The sequence below is a fragment of the Schistocerca americana genome, unplaced genomic scaffold, assembly GCF_021461395.2.
Source record: "Schistocerca americana isolate TAMUIC-IGC-003095 unplaced genomic scaffold, iqSchAmer2.1 HiC_scaffold_47, whole genome shotgun sequence".
NCBI classification, from domain to species: domain Eukaryota; kingdom Metazoa; phylum Arthropoda; class Insecta; order Orthoptera; family Acrididae; genus Schistocerca; species Schistocerca americana.
In genome coordinates, this window is record NW_025726203.1 from 467,501 (window position 1) to 475,000 (window position 7,500).

General features: G+C 50.7%; 1 non-coding gene across 1 annotated transcript in view; it reads left to right on the forward strand.

Annotated features, from left to right (window-relative positions):
• Window positions 1–5,892: 5,892 nt before the first annotated feature.
• The window catches only part of LOC124584035, a 1,910-nt gene continuing 302 nt past the window's right edge, over window positions 5,893–7,500 (forward strand). Inside the window, exon 1 of the ribosomal RNA XR_006974454.1 lies at window positions 5,893–7,500. This exon is cut by the window's right edge and continues 302 nt beyond it. This is a non-coding gene — a ribosomal RNA (small subunit ribosomal RNA).

Consider the following 7,500-nt stretch of genomic DNA (forward strand, 5'->3'; position numbering starts at 1 on the left):
TGTTTGTGCCCAGTGCCGACGGTTTTTCTTGTTTGTTTCGTCAAGTGTGAACGGCTTCATGTTTTTTACCTATTGTATCTCCTGTTTTTTAACCGCCATTCTGTTACTTGTCTGTCTCCCTTTCTTTTTTCTTGTACTGCTTATGGCTGAAGAGCGGAGTACACTGTTCCGCTGCCAGCCCACCTTGTATGGGGTGTCCAAATTACAATAAAGAAAAAAAAAAAAAAAAAAAGAGGTACGTCCAATATGCGACATTCCCGCTGTCCCTATACATGAGCTGCGAGCTGTACCAGTTACGAGCTAGAGACGCGATCGCGTTGCTCTCTGTACGAATGCCGATGCTGAGCGGTCAGCTAGGAGGCGCTCCATCCATGTCGGTACCGGTGAGCGTTGCACTCGCAGTCGCAAAAACGTACGGCAAGTATATTACTCGGAAGAGTCAATGACAGTCCACGCCCCCCTGCGTGGGAAGAGTCTTTCTAGGCCATGACCCACCGGAAGGGCGCAGCGTCCCCCACCCCAGACATGTGACGTCACACCATCGGTATTGACGACTAGACTGATTCCTTATAATCATTTGCCATACACCGGTGGAAGCTGCCGAGACGAGTAACTACATAGCGGGCTCGCCGTGTCACTAATGTACAGAGATACAACAGTTTCGACTGGAACCGGATTAAACGTATACACGGCGCTGATTAGTAATAGATAGAGCCATCAGAATACAGATAATGTATACAACTGTCCGTATACATGCTGAAAGACTCTGCTCACAATCACAACCACACGTCAGCCACACACCCTTATCACGCACTACTCTCTGCCTGTAACACGCACACAGACAATATGTAAGCACCAGCATGGAACAACACCCAGTGCATCCTCTCCGCCACATTAGACAATCCACACTGTCATAACCAGACTGGGAGGTCCACTCAGAAAACAGAATATCCCACCCACCCGACAACCACCATTGCTCAGCCAAGCCACCAACACCCACACATGTCCTACACAGGGGTGCACCCAACATCACAATACTGCCTCCTCTCACAGCACACAAACAATGGCAGGAATGAAAGACACAGGTCTGCCACAAGCATGGAATGAGAGCGCCGCCTGTCATGAGCCAAAGGTGCATCCTGACGTGGCAAATCAGATGATGCCGCAGGCATCCACTTACTATAATCACAATCAACAAACCGGCCGCCCCGCCCCCCATTAAACCTTTCCTTACAACAATGTGTACCTTAACCTAACCTATATCGTACCGTAACCTAACCTATATCGTACCGTAACCTAACCTATATCGTACCGTAACCTAACCTATATCGTACCGTAACCTAACCTATATCGTACCGTAACCTAACCTATATCGTACCGTAACCTAACCTATATCGTACCGTAACCTAACCTATATCGTACCGTAACCTAACCTATATCGTACCGTAACCTAACCTATATCGTACCGTAACCTAACCTATATCGTACCGTAACCTAACCTATATCGTACCGTAACCTAACCTATATCGTACCGTAACCTAACCTATATCGTACCGTAACCTAACCTATATCGTACCGTAACCTAACCTATGTCGTACCGTAACCTAACCTATGTCGTACCGTAACCTAACCTATATCGTACCGTAACCTAACCTATGTCGTACCGTAACCTAACCTATGTCGTACCGTAACCTAACCTATGTCGTACCGTAACCTAACCTATGTCGTACCGTAACCTAACCTATGTCGTACCGTAACCTAACCTATGTCGTACCGTAACCTAACCTATGTCGTACCGTAACCTAACCTATGTCGTACCGTAACCTAACCTATGTCGTACCGTAACCTAACCTATGTCGTACCGTAACCTAACCTATGTCGTACCGTAACCTAACCTATGTCGTACCGTAACCTAACCTATGTCGTACCGTAACCTAACCTATGTCGTACCGTAACCTAACCTATGTCGTACCGTAACCTAACCTATGTCGTACCGTAACCTAACCTATGTCGTACCGTAACCTAACCTATGTCGTACCGTAACCTAACCTATGTCGTACCGTAACCTAACCTATGTCGTACCGTAACCTAACCTATGTCGTACCGTAACCTAACCTATGTCGTACCGTAACCTAACCTATGTCGTACCTTAACCTAACCTATGTCGTACCTTAACCTAACCTATGTCGTACCTTAACCTAACCTATGTCGTACCTTAACCTAACCTATGTCGTACCTTAACCTAACCTGTATTGCGCCTTAACCTAACCTGTATTGCGCCTTAACCTAACCTGTATTGCGCCTTAACCTAACCTGTATTGCGCCTTAACCTAACCTGTATTGCGCCTTAACCTAACCTGTATTGCGCCTTAACCTAACCTGTATTGCGCCTTAACCTAACCTGTATTGCGCCTTAACCTAACCTGTATTGCGCCTTAACCTAACCTGTATTGCGCCTTAACCTAACCTGTATTGCGCCTTAACCTAACCTGTATTGCGCCTTAACCTAACCTGTATTGCGCCTTAACCTAACCTGTATTGCGCCTTAACCTAACCTGTATTGCGCCTTAACCTAACCTGTATTGCGCCTTAACCTAACCTGTATTGCGCCTTAACCTAACCTGTATTGCGCCTTAACCTAACCTGTATTGCGCCTTAACCTAACCTGTATTGCGCCTTAACCTAACCTGTATTGCGCCTTAACCTAACCTGTATTGCGCCTTAACCTAACCTGTATTGCGCCTTAACCTAACCTGTATTGCGCCTTAACCTAACCTGTATTGCGCCTTAACCTAACCTGTATTGCGCCTTAACCTAACCTGTATTGCGCCTTAACCTAACCTGTATTGCGCCTTAACCTAACCTGTATTGCGCCTTAACCTAACCTGTATTGCGCCTTAACCTAACCTGTATGGCGCCTTAACCTAACCTGTATGGCGCCTTAACGTAACCTGTATTGCGCCTTAACGTAACCTATATTGCGCCTTAACGTAACCTATATTGCGCCTTAACCTAACCTATATTGCGCCTTAACGTAACCTATATTGCGCCTTAACGTAACCTATATTGCGCCTTAACCTAACCTATATTGCGCCTTAACCTAACCTATATTGCGCCTTAACCTAACCTATATTGCGCCTTAACCTAACCTATATTGCGCCTTAACCTAACCTATATTGCGCCTTAACCTAACCTATATTGCGCCTTAACGTAACCTATATTGCGCCTTAACCTAACCTATATTGCGCCTTAACCTAACCTATATTGCGCCTTAACCTAACCTATATTGCGCCTTAACGTAACCTATATTGCGCCTTAACGTAACCTATATTGCGCCTTAACGTAACCTATATTGCGCCTTAACCTAACCTATATTGCGCCTTAACCTAACCTATATTGCGCCTTAACCTAACCTATATTGCGCCTTAACGTAACCTATATTGCGCCTTAACGTAACCTATATTGCGCCTTAACGTAACCTATATTGCGCCTTAACGTAACCTATATTGCGCCTTAACGTAACCTATATTGCGCCTTAACGTAACCTATATTGCGCCTTAACCTAACCTATATTGCGCCTTAACGTAACCTATATTGCGCCTTAATGTAACCTATATTGCGCCTTAATGTAACCTATATTGCGCCTTAATGTAACCTATATTGCGCCTTAATGTAACCTATATTGCGCCTTAATGTAACCTACGTTGCGCCTTAACGTAACCTACGTTGCGCCTTAACGTAACCTACGTTGCGCCTTAACGTAACCTACGTTGCGCCTTAACGTAACCTACGTTGCGCCTTAACGTAACCTACGTTGCGCCGTAACGTAACCTACGTTGCGCCGTAACGCAACCCACGTTGCGCCGTAACGTAACCCACGTTGCGCCGTAACGTAACACACGTTGGGCCTTAACCCAACACACGTTGGGCCTTAACCCAACACACGTTGGGCCTTAACCCAACACACGTTGGGCCTTAACCCAACACACGTTGGGCCTTAACCCAACACACGTTGGGCCTTAACCCAACACACGTTGGGCCTTAACCCAACACACGTTGGGCCTTAACCCAACACACGTTGGGCCTTAACCCAACACACGTTGGGCCTTAACCCAACACACGTTGGGCCTTAACCCAACACACGTTGGGCCTTAACCCAACACACGTTGGGCCTTAACCTGCTCTGTAATTGTCATACGACGCGTTAAATTAGTGTAGTGTTGCCTAACTGCAACCCCCGCAATATAGTTTGCTACTCGCACTGCCCGGTCCCCAGTGTATCGCTTCATGTTAAACACCTTGCAGCTATACACTGTAATGTGGATGGCAGCAGGACGTACATGCTCAATGCCCTTTGCAGTTGTTCATTGGCATTTGCAGTTGTTCATTGGCATTTGCATGGCGAAGCACTTAGCCTACGCTGTGGTACGGCCTGTGTCAACTGTCCGCTGATGTTGTACGTCCAAATCACACACTGTACTGCACATTGGTCCTCATGTACTGAATGATACATCGTGGTACATGTGACCGTACAACGACTGCGCCAACAACGGCGAACCATGCGGTCCAAATGTTGTGCACTCAGCTACGTGTCGTCTCCCTATAAGAGCTGGATTGCAGTGTGGTATGCCCTGGATGGCGATCAGCATGAGCCGTCTGTTGATGTAGTGGCGCGTGTTGTCAGACGTAGTCGTCTCTTCTCACACACCGTGATAGCATGGTGCACTGCGTTCCACATCTGCGACATGCGACAGAGGCCGGTTGACAGTCGTTCGCGCAATGGACATCGCATACGTACGGGGGCCACCTTCCACGTGTTCGCGAAGCGTGCACATGTTGTTGCGTGTATGTGGGCAGACATAGTGTGTCGTGACACCTGACACAGGCATGCAACAATCGTTGAATTTGCAAATGGCGATGGACGCCTACGTTTGCTGGTGACGTTACGCAAATGAACAACTGGTAAACCGTTGTGGTGCGGTTGTTCTCGCTAGAGGTGAATCAGTGATGGCGACGATCGGTTGAGCTACCAACCGGTTGTTCCAGCGATACCCACCATGCCCACGAACGTGAATGGCATCTGGGTGTGAAGCGATACGCGGCGGTGGCTGGGTGGGACCGTCCCCGGCCGGTGAGGGGGGGCCTCCCGGCGTGCTGGCCGCGCGGTGCGTGGGCGCACGCGCTACAGCCGGCTGGTGGGGGCGGCCAGTGGCAGGCGCGCCGGCCGACGGAGGCGGCAGGCGGCGCAGCTGCGCGCCGGCGCACCCTGCACGCGGCGCCGTGCGGCCAAAGTAGGTCCTCGCGGGCCCGGTGCGAAGCGCGGTGGACATCTGCAGTGTGCTGGTCCGATTGAGGACTGTGTGCGCTGAGGATGCGCCGCCGCCCGGCGCTCGGCGCCGCGACGCCGTCTGCTGCTCGGTCGCCTCTGCGGTTCTCGCAGGTGGTTTGTATCGCAGCTGTGCGGACGTGTTGGCGCGTGCGCTGTGCTGGGAGAGTTCGCTTCGGCACCCAAGTGGGGCTTTTGTCCTTCTGTGGCGCTGGCGTTGGAGCTGCCGGTCACCGTAGGTGGCGCGTGTTGTCTCCCACCGGCAATGCCACGACAGCACGCTCCCGGGCCTCTGTCGGCAGCGGCAAGCTCAGTTGGGAGCACGGGTGGTCGCACCTAAAGCGTCTACTCGCCAAACTCCGGGCGATTGCGCCTCTCTCGAACCCGACCAAGTACTTAGGACGGCGCTGCGCGCCGCCGGGACCTGAGAGGGTTTCGAGGTGTATGGTGCAGGGGAGCTCAGCCTCCTCCTGTTTGCAGAATAATTGAGCGGACGCTTGCGTGTTCGCGCGGGCCCCCGGGACACACTCCCGGGCGGCCGGCTGCTCAGCTCTAGTTGACGCAGCTCCCTGGTTGATCCTGCCAGTAGTCATATGCTTGTCTCAAAGATTAAGCCATGCATGTCTCAGTACAAGCCGCATTAAGGTGAAACCGCGAATGGCTCATTAAATCAGTTATGGTTCCTTAGATCGTACCCACGTTACTTGGATAACTGTGGTAATTCTAGAGCTAATACATGCAAACAGAGTCCCGACCAGAGATGGAAGGGACGCTTTTATTAGATCAAAACCAATCGGTCGGCTCGTCCGGTCCGTTTGCCTTGGTGACTCTGAATAACTTTGGGCTGATCGCACGGTCCTCGTACCGGCGACGCATCTTTCAAATGTCTGCCTTATCAACTGTCGATGGTAGGTTCTGCGCCTACCATGGTTGTAACGGGTAACGGGGAATCAGGGTTCGATTCCGGAGAGGGAGCCTGAGAAACGGCTACCACATCCAAGGAAGGCAGCAGGCGCGCAAATTACCCACTCCCGGCACGGGGAGGTAGTGACGAAAAATAACGATACGGGACTCATCCGAGGCCCCGTAATCGGAATGAGTACACTTTAAATCCTTTAACGAGTATCTATTGGAGGGCAAGTCTGGTGCCAGCAGCCGCGGTAATTCCAGCTCCAATAGCGTATATTAAAGTTGTTGCGGTTAAAAAGCTCGTAGTTGGATTTGTGTCCCACGCTGTTGGTTCACCGCCCGTCGGTGTTTAACTGGCATGTATCGTGGGACGTCCTGCCGGTGGGGCGAGCTGAAGGCGTGCGACGCGCCTCGTGCGTGCTCGTGCGTCCCGAGGCGGACCCCGTTGCAATCCTACCAGGGTGCTCTTGAGTGAGTGTCTCGGTGGGCCGGCACGTTTACTTTGAACAAATTAGAGTGCTTAAAGCAGGCAAGCCCGCCTGAATACTGTGTGCATGGAATAATGGAATAGGACCTCGGTTCTATTTTGTTGGTTTTCGGAACCCGAGGTAATGATTAATAGGGACAGGCGGGGGCATTCGTATTGCGACGTTAGAGGTGAAATTCTTGGATCGTCGCAAGACGAACAGAAGCGAAAGCATTTGCCAAGTATGTTTTCATTAATCAAGAACGAAAGTTAGAGGTTCGAAGGCGATCAGATACCGCCCTAGTTCTAACCATAAACGATGCCAGCCAGCGATCCGCCGCAGTTCCTCCGATGACTCGGCGGGCAGCCTCCGGGAAACCAAAGCTTTTGGGTTCCGGGGGAAGTATGGTTGCAAAGCTGAAACTTAAAGGAATTGACGGAAGGGCACCACCAGGAGTGGAGCCTGCGGCTTAATTTGACTCAACACGGGAAACCTCACCAGGCCCGGACACCGGAAGGATTGACAGATTGATAGCTCTTTCTTGATTCGGTGGGTGGTGGTGCATGGCCGTTCTTAGTTGGTGGAGCGATTTGTCTGGTTAATTCCGATAACGAACGAGACTCTAGCCTGCTAACTAGTCGCGTGACATCCTTCGTGCTGTCAGCGATTACTTTTCTTCTTAGAGGGACAGGCGGCTTCTAGCCGCACGAGATTGAGCAATAACAGGTCTGTGATGCCCTTAGATGTTCTGGGCCGCACGCGCGCTACACTGAAGGAATCAGCGTGTCTTCCTAGGCC